The sequence below is a fragment of the Lithobates pipiens genome, unplaced genomic scaffold (assembly GCF_037356315.1).
Source record: "Lithobates pipiens isolate NorthernLeopardFrog02 unplaced genomic scaffold, aLitPip1_a1.2 Scaffold_19, whole genome shotgun sequence".
Lineage (NCBI taxonomy): Eukaryota > Metazoa > Chordata > Amphibia > Anura > Ranidae > Lithobates > Lithobates pipiens.
Window position 1 is genome coordinate 172,170,130 of NW_027507764.1, and position 18,593 is coordinate 172,188,722.

Below are 18,593 nucleotides of genomic sequence, written 5' to 3' on the forward strand. Positions count from 1 at the left end.
TAGCTATATATTTACTCTGTCTGTCCTTGAATAAAGACGTGCGTTTGCACGTCGGGACATGCATGCTATATGTGTATATGTAATAATCTGAAAAAGATGTTATTTTATTCTTGTCTTTGGTTAAGCAAATGGCTTCTTTTAGCTAATGGTGTGTTGGGATCGGTCGCCTGTCCCTTCCCCCCCCCCCCCCCCCCCTTTTTTTTTTTTTTTTCCCCTCCCCGCCTTCTACCCACACACCTTCACCCCATCCCTGTTCTGGGGGCCAGGGGAGGTATTGGACAGTAGCGACATATCCCCACATTGACCTGACCCGGGTTTATGCTTGTCCCCCACTTTTATGGTCCCTCCGCACATTGCTTCCAATGCCCTTCCGCTTTTATGTGGAGGAGGTGGTGTGTGGGGGGCTGTTTGCCTCTTTTGCGCGACTCCCCGACAAGGGTAGGAGGGACCCCTGTCTGTGCACATGCAGGGCTCTCTCCACAGATGTCTCACTATATGACTGGTGCGGGCTGGTCCCGCCCAGCCATTGGAGACACGTATTTCCTTGTCGGTGGCGTCCCTGAACACTTCCGGACGTGCCTCACGTTCGTCTGACCCTTCGTACGGACGGACGTGACGCAATCACGTCGTGCATTTGCGTCGGAAGTGACGTCGTCTCGGGGTCGCTTTACGACCTTCCGGGACGCCGGGGCGTTCACACGAGGTCGACCTGTTTAGGCGGCCAAGCAATAATAGGCGGTACCAGCCAATGGGTGGGCGGCCATGCCTGTGATGCAATCCCGGGGCACTATATAACACAGTACACTTGGCAGCAAACATCAGCTCCTGTACACAAACAAGGACTCTCGTATCTTTGAATCCCTGGTTGGTAAGTTTGACTATTTGCTAACCTGGCTGACATGCCCCCATTTTATTTAAATAAACTTCTGAAAAACTAGCTTCTCTAACAGCTAGCTCGCTTTATCATTTTATTCATTCTTAGATGGGGGTGCCCCTATGGACTAGGAGTTATTGACCGTATCTGGCACTCTTCCCGGGATAGTTTCCCAGCTACTGTCTCCCCTTTTCCATTTTGGGAATCTTTTGTTCAGCCCAGCTATCCAGGTAACTGTTATCACTTTCAGTATAAACATGGTTTATCACATCTGAATGGTTTTTTTTTTTTTTTTTTTTTTTTTTTGTCACCTCTCACTAGTTCAACATTAGCATTTCCATGCATTTTCATTTTTACCTTTATCCGTCACTAGCACCCCTATGCACTCTTCCCATTGTCACTTTGATTTCCTAATATGTTATCCCTCTAATTCTTTTCATCACACCAACACCCACACTTCTCACCTCATTATTCACTTCACCTGCACATCATTCACTCACTCATTCACTCCAGTCACCCAATATCGGGTTGTCATCACACACACTATTCCTACCACATGTCATCTCACGTTTGTTTTCTTTTGATTTCAACCACGTTTGTTGTTTCTGTTCCTTCTTTTTAATACGTGTCTGGCTTTTGAGTTTTGTTTTTCTTTCCCCCCCTTCCCTCCCCTTCCCCCCCCCCCCCCCCTTTTTTTTTTTTTTTCTTTTTTTTTTTTTTTTGGATGTGAATACAGATATCTGGGGATATTCCCTTTATATGCACACAAATCATATATAAGATATCTCCATACCCCATATGTGGGTCTATATATATATAATATAGAATATAAAAAACAAATATAAAAATATATATGTCTAATTGCGATTATGTTGGGATTTTCATCACAGGCGTGACTTACCATACAGGCAGGCTGCCTACGCTTGCACCTATTCCCTACAACCTTTGTGGGGCATAGGGTTTTGTCGTGTGACCGCTCGTGAGCCGCGCCTCTGGGCTTCCGACCCTCACCCCACTGCTGGATTCTGTGGCGAGATGCATGGACCATATATCTTTTGTAACTTGTGAAGGACGTCTAAGCATGAACCTGGGTAAACTCCACCATTAAGCACTATAATTTGTATGAACCTCTCGGCAATACCATACTGGGTAATTACACTAACAAATCTAGAATATGTTTAATACTAATCCTATTCGATAGATTTATTAAGTTGTATCTTGTCTCTCTATCAACAGACTATCTCTGAAGAAGACCCTAGTGGTTGAAACGCGTTAGAACTATAAATTTATTTTTGCTGTTACTAATCTTATACAGTATATTTATAGTTAGGTCTGCTTAGTGTATGCCCAATTGTCATTGTAATTTTTGTATGTACAAGCTTGGTTCTATTTATATCTTTTTATTTTAAATACCTGGGTGAAGCTCATGTTTTTACCACACAATAAAGTAATCTTTTTTATATAGTATGCTACGCTTATTGTTTATTGCTGCCTAAAAATCCCGTTGGTGGGGGAATTCGTTTTATTTTTCTAACTTTTGTGCAAACCAATCAATGAACGCTTATTGTGATTTATTTTTTTTTACCAAAAATATGTAGAAGAATACGTATCGCCCTAAACTGAGGGGAAAAAAAAATTATATATTTTTGGGGGATATTATAGCAAAAATAAATAATTTTTTTTTTTTTCAAAATTGTTATCATTTTGTTATTAGCACAAAAAATAAAAACTGCATAGGTGATCAAATACCACCAAAACAAAGCTCTATTTGTGGGGGAAAAAGGACTTTCATTTTGTTTGGGAGCCACATCGCACGACCGCGTAATTGTCAGTTAAAGCGACGCAGTGCTGAATCGCAAAAAACTTTCTGGTCTTTTGCCAGCCAAATGGTCCGGGGCTTAAGTGGTTAAACTGCACCTGATTATCTTTACAGTTATCTGTTTAATCTCTCACCTAATAAGTTATTTTAAAATGTTTGTTCATATTCACCCATGTGAATGTAGCCTGACAGTGGATTCCTGTGGCAGGAAACCCGTGCAAACGAATGACAGGCTGACAGTGGCTTCACTTGTCTGCATGTAATCCCACATGGAGCAACCTGTAGGCAGGGACAAAATGATTGCAGAAGAAGACAGTGAGAAGATAGCTATAGCATCCACTAGCGATAATCGCAAAATAATCCGGCAGGCTAGTTGTACCCAAGTTGATGGAACGATCAATTTGATACATTCAGCATGCCCATTATTGGTTTGAATCTTGGCTGGTTCTTGCCGAACCGGCCGAGATTCGAACTGTGTATGGCCAGCCTTACTCAACATAGTCTCATACAAAAAAAATAAAATAAAAAAAGCAAAGAAAGGACAGACCCATAAGTCCCATATTCTAAAGATGTTTTTTGTGAGTGCAAGTTCTTGTTGGTCCTAGTAATCTGTGTTTTGGGGGTATCCAAATTTACTTTCCTAGTCGTGTCTCTGCAGAGCTGTGTTCTATTGCCACCCATCTCTTTTCATTATCTAATTTTGTCCACTCCACCACCTGTGCTAATACTATAGATTCATAATATTTCTTAAAATCCAGTACCTTTAAACCTCCCCTCTCTTACCTTTAAGGCTATTCTAGGCTTCTTATTTTTCCAAATGAGCTTGGTTATTAAATGTTTAATGGTATTGAAATCAATTGGAGGGATATATATCGGTAACATCTGTAACTTGTATAATATTTTTGGTTGTATGATCATCTTGAGGGCATTTATCTGGCCAAACCAGGACAATGGTTTCATCATTATTTTTTTCGTGTCTTCTCTTACTTCATCCAGTAGGGAGATATAGTTTATCTCATAGATTTTCTTTAATGAGGCTGCCAACTTTATACCTAGATATTTAATTTCCTTCTTCCATAGGAAGGGAAATTCACCCTTAATATCCTGTTCTTCCCTATTGCTCGTGTTGACATTTAACACCTCTGTTTTCTTTGAGTTTATTTTAAAGTTTGATAAAGCTCCATACTGCTCGATACTCTTTACCAAATTTGGCATTGAGATTCTAGGTTTCGTCACATAAAATAGAACATCGTCCGCAAATGCGTCTCTTCCCCGAGCTCAATTCCTCCTATATCAGGATTTTTCCTCACTGTCTCCAACAGTGGTTCTAAAGTCAACATGAACAGTATGGGTGAAAGTGGGCAGCCCTGTCTAGTCCCATTGTACATCCTGAAGGGGTCAGACAAATTGCCGTTTACCCTTACCACTGCCATTGGACACTCGTAAAGTGTCTTTATCCAACTCAGGGTTCGGGTACCAAATCCCATTTCTTTCAGCGTGCCCAACATGAATCCCCAGTCTACTCGGTCAAAAGCTTTTTCTGCGTCTATTGACAGAAGTAGACTGGGGATTCTGCTCTCTTGGGCTTTCTGGAGAAGCAATAGTGTCCTCACTCCATTATCCCTTCCCTCTCGGCCCCCCACAAACCCCACTTGGTCTGGGTGGACCAAGTTCGGGACTAATTTTATGTCAGTATTTAACAATGAAATTGGTCTATAGTTTGAACATATCAAACCCTTGCTCCCTTCTTTCAATATTATAGAAATGATTGCTAGAGAGGCTTCCTTACCCAAACCATATTTTATACCCAGGCCATTAAAATATGCACATAACCTTGGTGACAATATTTCCCCAAATTTCTTAAAGCATTCTATTATATAGCCATCCGGGCCCGGGCTTTTCCCTCCTGTAGTTTCTTTTATTGCTTGGTTTACTTCAGACACTGTTATAGGGGACTCCAATTCCTGTGCTATTTCCTGTGATAATCTAGGGACCTTGGCGTTTATTATATATTATTTAGTTAAAATAAAACAAATTCCCCCACCAACGGGATTTTTAGGCAGCAATAAACAATAAGCGTAGCATACTATATAAAAAAGATTACTTTATTGTGTGGTAAAAACATGAGCTTCACCCAGGTATTTAAAATAAAAAGATATAAATAGAACCAAGCTTGTACATACAAAAATTACAATGACAATTGGGCATACACTAAGCAGACCTAACTATAAATATACTGTATAAGATTAGTAACAGCAAAAATAAATTTATAGTTCTAACGCGTTTCAACCACTAGGGTCTTCTTCAGAGATAGTCTGTTGATAGAGAGACAAGATACAACTTAATTAATCTATCGAATAGGATTAGTATTAAACATATTCTAGATTTGTTAGTGTAATTACCCAGTATGGTATTGCCGAGAGGTTCATACAAATTATAGTGCTTAATGGTGGAGTTTACCCACATAGGGACCTTGGCGTTTATTATATATTATTTAGTTTTCCCCTTTCTGATGTTCTCTTGTTGTTCTGTCTCCTTTTTTCTGACCCAATATAATTGCTCATAGTATTCTCTAAATACTTCCGCTATATCTTTAGCCTTATACTTGATCTCATTATTTTTATCTAGTATTTTCTCAATATAATTTTTTGCTTTCTTTTTCCTCAGTATCCTAGCTAAGCTCTTGCCATTTTTATTTCCCAACACATATCGCTCTTTCGCTATTTTATGATATTCACTCCTTACTTCTTGCTCTATTATTTCCTCTAGCTCTAATTTTTTAATAGCTAAATTCCGTTGTAACACCTGTATCTGTCCTTTTCCATTTTGTTTCTCTATTTTGTGTTTTAATTCTAATCTTCTAATTTCTTCTCTTAATTCCTTTACCTTATTATTCCTTTCTTTTTTTCTTCTTGCCCCAAGGGAAATATATATTCCTCTTATGTAAGCCTTATGGGCCTCCCATAGTATGTTCTCCGCCATCTCATCCTTCCCATTTGAGGCAAAAAAATAATTCCAACTCCTTTCTTATTATTTCCTCTTCTTCTACAACTAATAAATCTTTATTGAGTTTCCAGGTAAACGGGGGTTTCTTTACCTCTGGGATTTTAATTCTCATAATTATGGGTGCGTGGTCTGACAGGGTCCTAATTCCGATGTCCGTATCCACCACTTCCTCCAATAGCTGGTGTTCCACCTTCCAATAATCTATCCTGGTGTACGCCCCATGCACAGGGGAGTAGATCGAATAATCTAGTTTCTTCGGGTATTGCATCCTCGACACATCTATCAGCTGAAACTCCGCCATCTGTTGTTTAATTCCATTCCGCTGTCCGTTCCCCGTCTCCTGTGCATGGGACGAACTATCCAGTCTCGGGTTCATCGGAAAATGTAGGTCTCCTGCCACAATCACCCTCCCCTCCTTAAAATCCCAGTTTTTTCCCAGTATCTTTCTCAGATATATTATTGGGTTCTTGTTTGGGCTATATATATTTGCCAAGGTATATTTTATTCCCCATAATTTCCCTTTTAAAAACAGGAACCTCCCATCCGGGTCTCCCATCCTACCCTCTACCTTGAATTGTATATCCCTGCCCAGCCCCACCGCTACCCCCTTTCTTCTACTTGAAATTGAATCTCCATAGAACCATGTTGGGTACCTTGGGGAATACAGTCTTATTTTACTTTCATGAGTTAAGTGCGTTTCCTGTAAGAACACAACCTCTGCATTAAGTTGCTCCAATTCTCTCAATATCTTAAACCGTTTGTTTGCTGCGTTCAGGCCCCTCACATTATACGACACACAATTTACTATTATCATACTAGAACCCGGATAATGCCCTTTTTACATGAGGTCTTGAGCTATAGGTTATTCTCCTCCCTCACTTTTAATCAAGTTTTCCATTCTCTCAAACATTGCTAACATATCCAGTTTAGTGGGCATTAGGGATTCACTTCTCAGGTCTCTGTGATTTCCATCTCTATTCCCATGCTCTCCTGCATCTTCTCTCCTTAGGCCCCCTTTAATTTAGCTGCCTCTTTTCTTGCACCTTCAGTTGTCTGGGCTGTTTTTTTTCCATACTTGGGCTTCTGGTGTTCCCTTCTTTAGTTAGATATTTCTGAATTGAACTTGCGTTTGTACTCGAGTTTAAGCTCTCTCTGGGGGTTTTGGGTTCTGTTACTTTTTGGGATCGACCTTTCATTTTCCTTTTGGGCTTGCACCCCCTCTTGCTTTCTCCTCTTGCCTCCCCAAATAATTGACTCTCAGGGATGTATAGTATCTTTCCTCCTTCCCCTCCCCCTTTCGTTGTTTTTTGTTATTTACAGAAAAGAGCCTCTCTTCCATGGGACCGAGCCATCTCTTTAAAAGTCGAGGGAACCTGTACCTTATATTTGTGCAGGGATTTTTGCGCAGGCATAATATAATGCATGTGTCTGTACTCAGGTTACACATATATGTCTTAAGTCGCAATACTTATCTCATGCAATATACAACTTTAAGCCATCTCTTTTAAACCGTTGATATATGTTTAGTGGAAGGTGCTTCAGGGGAGCCTTTCCCCATCAATCAGTTGTCAACTAATTATCCACTCCTTTCACTTCCGTCTTTTACACATGTACTTTAAGAAAGATAGCAATAATGTAAACCTTTTTTTATCCTGGATATGGTTTAATAACAGTTCATAGCAGTTAATAACAGTTCCTTTTACCCCACAGGTTCCATAACTTTATGCATTCATATCTGTGCATATCGGCACATTAACTGTAAAGACATTATCTTTCTCTCTGCATTCCTTTAGGTAAAAAAACAAACAAAAAAAACCTTCCTTTACCTCACTGACCATGTCCCAACAGCCCGTTCTGTCCCATCGGTTGATGAATGGTTAATGAATGGTCCTGTCTGACTGTCACCAACAGACATAGCCTATGGAGCTCATCCGGGGGGGGGACACAGGACGCAGGAGGCAGGAGGCAGGGCAGAGAGGGGGGCGGGAGGTCTCTCTGCAGTCACCGCAGTTCACTGTCCCATTCAGCTTCTCTCATCCAGGGAGGGGGGGGAGGGGGCCTGCTCTCACCAGCCTACTCTCACCAGCCACCGTCCGTCCCACTTGTGGTGCTCCTCTCGTCCAGAGGGGGCGCTCTCACCCGCCTCCACCGCTCGCCGTCCTAGCTGAGGTTCACTCCGTGCGGGGGGGGGTAGATCGTCTTAGTGGGGGGGGGGGGCTTAGGTTTCTGACCTAGCAGCCCGGGGCAATACAACACACGTCCACCCAGACAGCTGTCCAGGTGGCACAGAATCCCAATCACCTGACTTCCCCGCAAATAAATAGGTTCTCCCAGCAGGCCAAGGGACCCAAGAAAATCCCTGCCCATTGGCCGAGACATCCCATTCATTCCTAATCTGTCCTTCCAATGCCCTTGTTTTATCTAATGTCACCAGATACCTGGCCATCTAGCGACAGAAGAGAGAAGTGCAGCAATTCCAGAATTAGGGCGAAATCAATTGACCTCCTAGCAATTGGCCAAGGCAACTATCTCTTGGCAAATACATTTAATAGAAACCCTGCCTAAGCATCAGGGTGCTACACCATTATGTCCAAACAAAAGAACTCGCTGCTCCAGGTGAGACAGGAAGCCTAATGGTATCACAGTTGCCCGCCTTAGCTCGCCTCCGCATACGATCAACACTGAAAATATGGCTGCACTCCAAGATCCATCAAAATTTTTATTTAATAAACGAACATTCCAAGTATTACAGACAGTTCAACTGGTAGACGCGTTTCACACACTAACAGGGGCGCTTATTCATTACGAGTTATTAGTAATAATGAATAAGAGCACCTGTTAGTAAGTGAAACGCATTTACCATTTGAACTGTCTATAACACTTGGGATGTTTGTTTATTAAATAAGAATTTTGATGGATCTTGGAGTGCAGCCATTACTTCAGTGTTGCTACATCATTATTGTTGAAAGTGAAAGTAAAGGAAAATCCCAAAATTTTGGGTTGTCCCCAGAAAAGTAATAGAGGAGAAATCTTCCAATTGGGACACTAGTTCTGGTGACCTGGGGGTCCACAAGGAATTCCCTTAATTTGCAGGGACTTCCGCTCACTTCCTGTTTGGCTATGGGGCAGGAAGTGAAGGGAAATCTCTACAATGGCACACAGATGGCGAAAAAAATCAGACAGGGACTATAACCCTCCCTTACGCTATCCAAAAGGAAAAAAAAAGTTTTGCCTATAGTTCTACTTAATTAAAACATGCTTAGGTTTTAGAACCACTTTAAAGAAAAAATAACAAATGGTATAAATGAATAAGCGGCATTCCTAAGAAAGCATGACAAACTGGAAAAGCAGATTAAAGTGTATTTAAAAACAAAAGAACAAAATGTAATAAGTTTACTATTCCTTAGGTAAGGTGTCTGTATTTAAAAAAAAAAATGTCATGCTTTTTTCCATTTAGTTTTCCTGGTGATCCTGCAGATAACATGTGGCTAAGCTTACTCCACCACTGTATTTATGGTTGGAGCCAGGGTTGCCAAGCAGACTTTAACCATGTCTGCCTTTTAAAATGACACCTAGTTTAGCAGATCTTGGTCATAAATGACATCACAGCTCTTTCTGTCAGTATGGAGGCTTAAAGTGGTTGTAAACCCTTACAAACCACTTTGACCTACAGGTAAGCCTAGATTAACCACTTCAGCCCCGGACCAATTGTCAGCCTAAGGACCAGAGGCCTTTTTACAATTTCCCACTGCACTGATATAACTGGTAATTGCGCGGTCATGCAATGTTGTACCCAAACTAAATTTGCGTCCTTTTCTTCCCACAAATAGAGCTTTCTTTTGATGGTATTTGATTGCCTCTGCGATTTTTATTTTTTGCGATATAAATGGAAAAAGACCGAAAATTTAGGCCGCGTACACACGCGGGGACTGTTCGCCCAACTTTGTCCGTCAAACAGTTTCGGCAAACAGTCCGCTCAAAATTAGCATGGACGGACATGGCCACACACGACGAACGAACAGTTTGCTGAAACCGTGCGCGATGACGTGAACGGCACGTACGACGGGACGAAAAATACGACGTCCTATACACTGCATTATAACTTTCGGCGTGTAAATCCTTTCTGAGCATGCGCGGAACTTAGTTTGACGCACAAGCCTACACACGAGGGGACTGTTCGCTGAAACAAAGTTTCAGGGGACAGTTTTTCGGAATTTCCGAAAAACCTTGTTCAGCGGACTGTTCGCTGAAACTGTCCGCTGAAAGCCCACACACGAGCGGACTGTTTGCCGAAACACTGTTCAGCGGACAAAGTTGGGCGAACAGTCCCCGCGTGTGTACGCGGCCTTAGAGAAAAAAAGATATTTTCTACTTTTTGTTATAAGAAGAATCGAATAAACTCAATTTTAGTCATACATTTAGGGCAAAATTTATTCAGCCACATGTCTTTAGTAAAAAAAAGTCAATAAGCGTATATTTATTGGTTTGCGCAAAAGTTATAGCGTCTACAAACTAGAGTACATTTTCTGGAATTTACACAGCTTTTAATTTATGACTGCCTATCTCATTTCTTGAGGTTCTAAAATGGCAGGGCAGTACAACCCCCCCCCCCCCAAATGACCCCATTTTGGAAAGTAGACACCCCAAGGAAATTGCTGAGGGGCATGTTGAGCCCATTGAATAATTTTTTTTTGTCCCAAGTGATTGAATAATGACACAAAAAAAAAAAAAGTTTACAAAAAGTTGTCACTAAATGATATATTGCTCACACATGCCATAGTTATATGTGGAATTGCACCCCAAAATATATTCTGCTGCTTTTCCTGAGTACGGGGATACCACATATGTTGGACTTTTTGGGAGTCTAGCCGCGTACGGGACCCCGAAAACCAATCACTTCAGGGTTTCTAAGGGTGCAAATTTTTGATTTCACTCCTCACTACCTATCACAGTTTCGAAGGCCATAAAATTCCAAAATAGCACAAACCCCCCCCCCCCCCCCCCGCCCAAATGACCCCATTTTGGAAAGTAGACACCCCAAGCTATTTACTGAGAGGCATGTTGAGTCCATGAAATATTTTATATTTTGCCACAAGTTGCAGGAATATTACATTTTTTTTTTTTTGCACAAAGTTGTCACTAAATGATATATTGCTCACACATGCTATGGACATAAGTCAAATTACACCCCAAAATAAATTCTGCTGCTTCTTCCGAGTACGGGGATACCACATGTGGGGGACTTTTTGGGAGCCTAGCCAGGTACGGGACCCCGAAAACCAAGCACTGCCTTCAGGATTTAAATATAAAACGCTACCAAAAAAAACTGTTAGCGATCGCAGGGATCCGGCCTGACTCTGTGAACACTGCAGTTATGTGTTTCGTGTTTTGTAAGTGACAGTGATCGAACGATACTGCACTTGGGTGGGCTGGGCGGAGGGGCAAAACGCAGGTGCCAGCAGGTATCTGGGCTGATCCCGCTAACAATGCGTTTTTTTGGAACCTTAAACTGCTGGGGATGCTAGTATAGATCTGATCAGATCAGATATTGATCTGTTCAGATTCTATACCACTACGGGAGGTGTATGCTTTGTGTGTGGGTGTTAGCGGTACTGGCACTAACCTACCGCTGCCTGGGGCGACGCAGACCCTGACCCTAAAACCTAATTGATATCACCTGCCGGGTGATCAGGGGGTTAAACCTTTATTGGGTAATAAATGGTGGGTGCCCTGATGCTATAAAAAGCAAACTAACTAACCAGAGTCACCCGTAACACTTATACGGTGATCACTGGTGAAAGGGTTAACTAGGGGCAATCGGGGGGTTAAAATCTTTATTAGGTAGTATATGGGGGTCCCTGGCGCTATATAAAAACCTGACGGGGAACCTAAATAACTAACTGGCTAACCAGCGTCACCAGTGGCACTTATACGGTGATCGCTGGTGAAAGGGTTAACTAGGGGCAATCAGGGGGTTAAAACCATTATTGGGTAGTATATGGGGGTACCCAGCGCTATAAAAACCTGGCGGTGAACCTAAAAAAATAACTAGCTACCTAGCGGCACCAGTGACACTAATGCAGCGATCATAAAAATGATCGCTTAGTGACACTGGCAAAAGGGGGTGAAAGGGTTAACTAGGGGCAATCAGGGGGTTAAAACCATTATTGGGTAGTATATGTAGGTACCTAGCGCTATAAAAACCTGGCGGTGAACCTAAAAAAATAACTAGCTACCTAGCGGCACCAGTGACACTAATGCATCGATCAGAAAAATGATTGCTTAGTGATACTGGTAAAAGGGGGTGAAAGGGTTAACTAGGGGCAATCAGGGGGTTAAAACCATTATTGGGTAGTATATGGGGGTACCTAGTGCTATAAAAACCTGGCGGTGGACCTAAAAAAATAACTAGCTACCTAGCGGCACCAGTGACACTAATGCAGCGATCAGAAAAAACGATCGCTTAGTGACACTGGCAAAAGGGGGTGAAAAGGTTAACTAGGGGCAATCAGGGGGTTAAACCTTTATTGGGGGGGTAGGGGCCTACCCTGGACCTAACACTAACTGCCCTGACAGTTTTTACTGTCACAACTGACACTAAATGCAGTGATCAGTAAATAAATGATCACTGCAATCAGTGACACTGTGACTGGGAGGGGGGGCGGGGGGCGATCGGGGGGGTCTATCGGAGGGGATTTGTGTGACTATGTGTACCTACATGTCAGTGTAGTGTTTGGTGCACTTACTTTCTGTGTTCACCTCGCAGTCCGGTCAAAAAGACCGCCCCGAGGAGAATGACATCCCTTCCTTCCTGCCTGTGTTTACAATACACAGCAGGGGGAAGCTTCTCATTCGCCGATCCGACCCCCCACCCGCTGGAAGGCAAGCACGTACATGTACGTGCTTGTGCCTGTCGGTGCCATTGCGGGGAATGGGACTAACTGGAGGAGGAGACATATTGCTCTTCCTAATTACTAGTGTAGCGGAGACACTTTGGACAAGGTGTCTGCCATGTACAAATTTAGTTTTTATCTCAGAACAGTAAAGGGGTTCTGAGGTCTGATTGTGTAGGTTTAACTTTGGCATCAGTTTGGCTGGGCTGTGTTAGAGTTCTGCCTGGTCATGTGTACAGTTAGGTACACATGACAAGCCCAGAACCAGGCCTGGTTGGACGTTTGGGTATTAGCGTTCCCCGGAGCTAGGGATGAGCCGAACATCCCCCGGTTCGGTTCGCACCAGAACTTGCGAACGACCCCCGCGTTCGGTACGAACGTTAGAACCCCATTGAAGTCTATGGGACTCGAACGTTCGAATTGGAAAGTGCTAATTTTAATGGCTAATATGCAAGATAGTGTCCTAAAAAGGGTTTGGCGACCTGCCTCCTGCCTCAGGGGACATGGGTCACTGCAAAAAAAAGTTTTAAAAACTACCGTTTTATCGGGAGCACTGATTTTAATGACGATTAAAGTGAAAAAAAAAAGTGAAATATTCCTTTAAATATGGTGCCTGGGGGGTGTCTGTAGTATGCCTGTGAAGTGCCACGTGTTTCCCGTGTTTACAACAGTCCCTGCACAAAATGACATTAAGCGGAAATAACACCATTTAAAACTGCTTGCGGTTTTAATGTTATATCTGGTTCCTGCAATATGGTTGAAAATCATTCAGAAAAATGGCATGGGTAGCCCTCCCTGCCCATTACCAGCCTATTTGGGTCTTGTACGCATATTAAGGGGAACCCTGTACCCATATTAAAAAAAGGAAATACGTGTTGCCCCCAGGCCCTATATACTCAGAACAGCAGTATACAGGCGGTGCAAACAAGACAGGGACTGTGTAGGTTTGTTGTGTTAAGTTGAATCTGTTTGTAATTTTCAACTGGTACATTTTTAAAGTGTAGCTCCAGTCAAAAAAACTATTTTTAAGCTTTTTGGAAAACATAGGGAAGGGTTATCACCCCTGTATAATTTGTTTTGTCGTCCATCTTTTTTCATCTCACTTGCTGTTGTCTCCTTCCGTTTGCAAGTAGGAGATGTTTGTAAATTGGATGTTTGAAAGTAGGGGCCTGCCCTATATGCTCTGCAGAAATGGCGGAACAAGGTGTTGGTTTTGCAACAACATTGTAAGCCCTCAAAGTGACTCTTGGTGGCCGCTGGAGCGCCCTGCTGTGAACGATTATATCAAGAATTGTAATTACATGCCATTGTTGAACAGTGGTAGAAAAATTGACCTTTGGTGGTTGTGGTGCTGGTGCCACAACACTATAAGTCCTCACAGTTACTCTGGGTGGGCACAGGAAGGGGCCCTCCTGTGAAATATTATATCAAGAATTGTAATTACATGTCCCTGTTAAACAGGGGCAGAAAAATTGGGCCTTAGGCACTGGTGCCATCACACGGCAACCTCTGCCATATACTCTAGTTTTTTTGCAGGAATTAGCCCTGCTGCAAAGCATTGCATCAAAAATTGTACTTAAACGCCCCTGTTAAACAGGGGCAGAAAAATTGGGCCTTAGGCACTGGTGCCATCACACTGCAACCTCTGCCATACACTCTAGTTTTATTGCAGGAATTAGCCCTGCTGCAAAGCATTGCATCAAAAATTGTACTTAAACGCCCCTGTTAAACAGGGGCAGAAAAATTGGGCCTTAGGCACTGGTGCCATCACACTGCAACCTCTGCCATATACTCTAGTTTTTTTGCAGGAATTAGCCCTGCTGCAAAGCATTGCATCAAAAATTGTACTTAAACGCCCCTGTTAAACAGGGGCAGAAAAATTGGGCCTTAGGCACTGGTGCCATCACACTGCAACCTCTGCCATATACTCTAGTTTTTTTGCAGGAATTAGCCCTGCTGCAAAGCATTGCATCAAAAATTGTACTTAAACACCCCTGTTAAACAGGGGCAGAAAAATTGGGCCTTAGGCACTGGTGCCATCACACTGCAACCTCTGCCATATACTCTAGTTTTTTTGCAGGAATTAGCCCTGCTGCAAAGCATTGCATCAAAAATTGTACTTAAACACCCCTGTTAAACAGGGGCAGAAAAATTGGGCCTTAGGCACTGGTGCCATCACACTGCAACCTCTGCCATATACTCTAGTTTTTTTGCAGGAATTAGCCCTGCTGCAAAGCATTGCATCAAAAATTGTACTTAAACGCCCCTGTTAAACAGGGGCAGAAAAATTGGGCCTTAGGCACTGGTGCCATCACACTGCAACCTCTGCCATATACTCTAGTTTTTTTGCAGGAATTAGCCCTGCTGCAAAGCATTGCATCAAAAATTGTACTTAAACGCCCCTGTTAAACAGGGGCAGAAAAATTGGGCCTTAGGCACTGGTGCCATCACACTGCAACCTCTGCCATATACTCTAGTTTTTTTGCAGGAATTAGCCCTGCTGCAAAGCATTGCATCAAAAATTGTACTTAAACGCCCCTGTTAAACAGGGGCAGAAAAATTGGGCCTTAGGCACTGGTGCCATCACACTGCAACCTCTGCCATATACTCTAGTTTTTTTGCAGGAATTAGCCCTGCTGCAAAGCATTGCATCAAAAATTGTACTTAAACGCCCCTGTTAAACAGGGGCAGAAAAATTGGGCCTTAGTCACTGGTGCCATCACACTGCAACCTCTGCCATATACTCTAGTTTTTTTGCAGGAATTAGCCCTGCTGCAAAGCATTGCATCAAAAATTGTACTTAAACGCCCCTGTTAAACAGGGGCAGAAAAATTGGGCCTTAGGCACTGGTGCCATCACACTGCAACCTCTGCCATATACTCTAGTTTTTTTGCAGGAATTAGCCCTGCTGCAAAGCATTGCATCAAAAATTTTACTTAAACGCCCCTGTTAAACAGGGGCAGAAAAATTGGGCTGCTGGCATCACCCAGAACCAAAAATGTTCTTCCAACATATCAGCGGAGGAGGAAGAGGATAGACAATCAACATAACAGGACAGTCACTCAGCATCAGCATAGGCAGTCTTGAAGGGATGTGGTATTTCAAAAAAAATTATTCGGTTACATCAGCTTCAGGTGCTTGGTAGCTGTGGGTGATCCAAGACTGATTCATCTTGATGAAGGTCAGTCGATCAACTGATTCGGTGGACAGGCGCACCCTGTGATCGGTAACGAAGCCACCAGCAGCACTGAAGGTGCGTTCCGAAAGAACGCTGGATGCAGGACAGGCCAGTAGCTCAATTGCATACTGTGCAAGCTCTGGCCAGTGATCCATCCTCAAGACCCAGTAAGCCAGAGGATTTTCAGTGGGAAAGGTGTCCAAGTCTGACCTTGCCCCTAGGTATTCCTGCACCATGTAAATTAGACGCTGGCGATGGGTGCTGGAACCAATCATACCTTGGGGCTGCGGACTAAAAAATTGTCTGAAAGCATCAGTCAGACGGCCACCTTCTCCACCGCTCCTTCTGACTGATGCCTCAGCAACACGTTGTCCAGGACCAGGAGTTTGTGACCTCCCAGTCTCTGGGAACGCGTTGCACAGAGCTTTCTGCAAGGCCTCCCGGAGATGTCTCATCCTCTGCTCCCTCTGCGATGGCAAGATAAGGTCGGCAACCTTACCCTTTTACCGTGGATCAAGGAGAGTGGCCAGCCAGTAATGGTCCCTCTCCTTGATCCGAAGAATACGAGGATCCTTCCGCAGGCTTTGCAGGATCAGGGAGGCCATGCAGCGTAGGTTAGCTGAGGCATTCGGTCCGGAGTCCTCTGGGTCACTAAGGACAACATGATCCGCAGCTACCTCCTCCCAGCCACGTACAAGTCCACGTGTTTCTTGGGACTGTAAATCATCGATATAAGACTGCTGCTGCTGATGCTGAGTGCCAGCCTCCACCTACATGCTGACACAATCATCCTCCTCCTCCTCTTCCTCCTCCTCACCCTCTTCCTGTGTGATGGGTGGCACAGCAGGAACACTGTCTGGATAAAGGGGGCCTTGAGAGGCAAGGAAGTCCTCCTCTTCCTGCCTCTGTTCTGCCTCAAGTGCCCTGTCCATTATTCCACGCAGCGTATGCTCCAAGAGGTGGACAAGAGGTATAGTGTCACTGATGCATGCACTGTCACTGCTCACCATCCTTGTGGCCTCCTCAAACGGTGACAGGACAGTGCATGCATCCCTGATCATGCCCCACTGGCGTGGTGAGAAAAAACCAAGCTCTCCTGACCCTGTCCTGGTGCCGTAGTCGCACAGGTACTCATTGATGGCCCTCTGCTGCGTGTGCAGCCGCTGCAGCATGGCCAATGTTGAGTTCCATCTGGTGGGCATGTCACATATAAGGCGGTTCTTGGGCAGGTTCAACTCCTTTTGGAGCTCAGCCAGCCGAGCACAGGCATTAAATGATCGGCGGAAATGCACACAGACTCTCCTGGCCTGTTTCAGGACATCCTGTAAGCCGGGGTACCTGCCCAAGAACCGCTGCACCACCAGGTTAAGGACGTGAGCTACACAGGGCACATGGGTCAGTTGTCCCTGTCGGAGGGCGGAGAGGAGGTTGGTGCCATTGTCGCAAACCACCATTCCTGGCTTAAGCTGGCGTGGCGTCAACCACCTCTCGGCCTGCCCCTGCAGAGCTGACAAAACATCCGCCCCAGTGTGGCTCCTGTCCCCCAAACAAACCAGCGCAAGCACGGCATGGCATCGTTTTGCCTGCGTACTTGCGTAGCCCCTGCAACGCCTACGGAGCACCGCTGGTTCTGAGGACAGAGCACTGGAAGAGGCCATGGAGGAAGAAGAAGAGGAGGGGGTGGAGGAGAGAGGTGTGTCACAACCAATAGTAGCATTTTGGAGGCGTGGTGGCGGAACAACCTCCAATACTACTGCACCTTGTCCTGCATCCTTCCCAGCAGCCAGAAGAGTGACCCAATGGGCCGTGAAAGACAGGTAACGTCCCTGTCCATGCCTGCTGGACCATGAGTCAGCGGTAATATGCACCTTACCGCTGACCGCCCTGTCCAGCGAGGCAAGGACATTGCCTTCCACATGCCGGTAGAGAGCCGGAATTGCCTTCCGTGAGAAAAAGTGGCGTTTGGGGACCTGCCACTGAGGAACCGCACATTGTACAAACTCACGGAAGGGGGCCGAGTCTACCAACTGAAAAGGCAGCAGTTGAAGTGCTAGCAATTTAGCCAAGCTAGCATTCAACCGCTGGGCATGTGGATGGGTGGGAGTAAATTTCTTCCGCCGGTCCAGCAGCTGGGGCAGGGACATTTGTCTGCTATAATCGGACGTGGATGTACCACTAGCAGAGTTCCCGGAAGCACTTGGCTGTGACACACCTAATTCTACACCTTCATTCCTCTCAGAGCAGGTTTCAGAGAGGACTGAAGGTCTACTGGGGTTGGAGATGCCAGCTGATGAGGAGCATGGAGAGGTCCGCTTTGTTCTTTGGTGTGGGTCTTTGAGGTATGCTTGCCAACGAGCTGCATGGCAGGTCAACATATGTCTGGTCAAGCATGTGGTGCCCAAGCGGCTGATGTTTTGGCCACGTGAGATACGCTTGAGACATATGTTGCAAATAGCAGCGGTGCGATCTGATGCACTCGTCTCAAAAAAGGCCCACACCAAAGAACTTTTAGAATAACGCGCAGAGGAAGCGCTCTGCGCAGAGGAAGCGCTCTGCGCAGGCGGAGCTCTGCGGTGTGATTCAGTCGGTGTGCTGCCCCTAAGCTGGCCCCCGGAGGGCATCCTGCCTCGTTGGACATGTGCCTCCTCCTCCTCCTCCTCCTCCTCCCTCCTTCCAGGCACCCACGTGGAGTCAGTGCCCTCATCATCCCCTCCCTCTTCATCGCTGTAGCAAACCTGGCAGTATGCTGCAGCTTGTGGAACATGACTGCCAGATTGCTGTCCTTCTTGAGCATCCCCTCTCTCTGTGCTCACGCTACTGCCT

At 44.6% G+C, this 18,593-nt stretch overlaps 1 long non-coding RNA gene across 1 annotated transcript; it reads left to right on the top strand.

Moving 5' to 3' along the window:
- Window positions 1-977: 977 nt before the first annotated feature.
- Window positions 978-2,341, top strand: LOC143998236 (uncharacterized). Its single transcript, XR_013277797.1, has 2 exons — window positions 978-1,104; window positions 1,765-2,341. It is a non-coding gene; the product is annotated as an uncharacterized LOC143998236 (long non-coding RNA).
- Window positions 2,342-18,593: the final 16,252 nt, after the last annotated feature.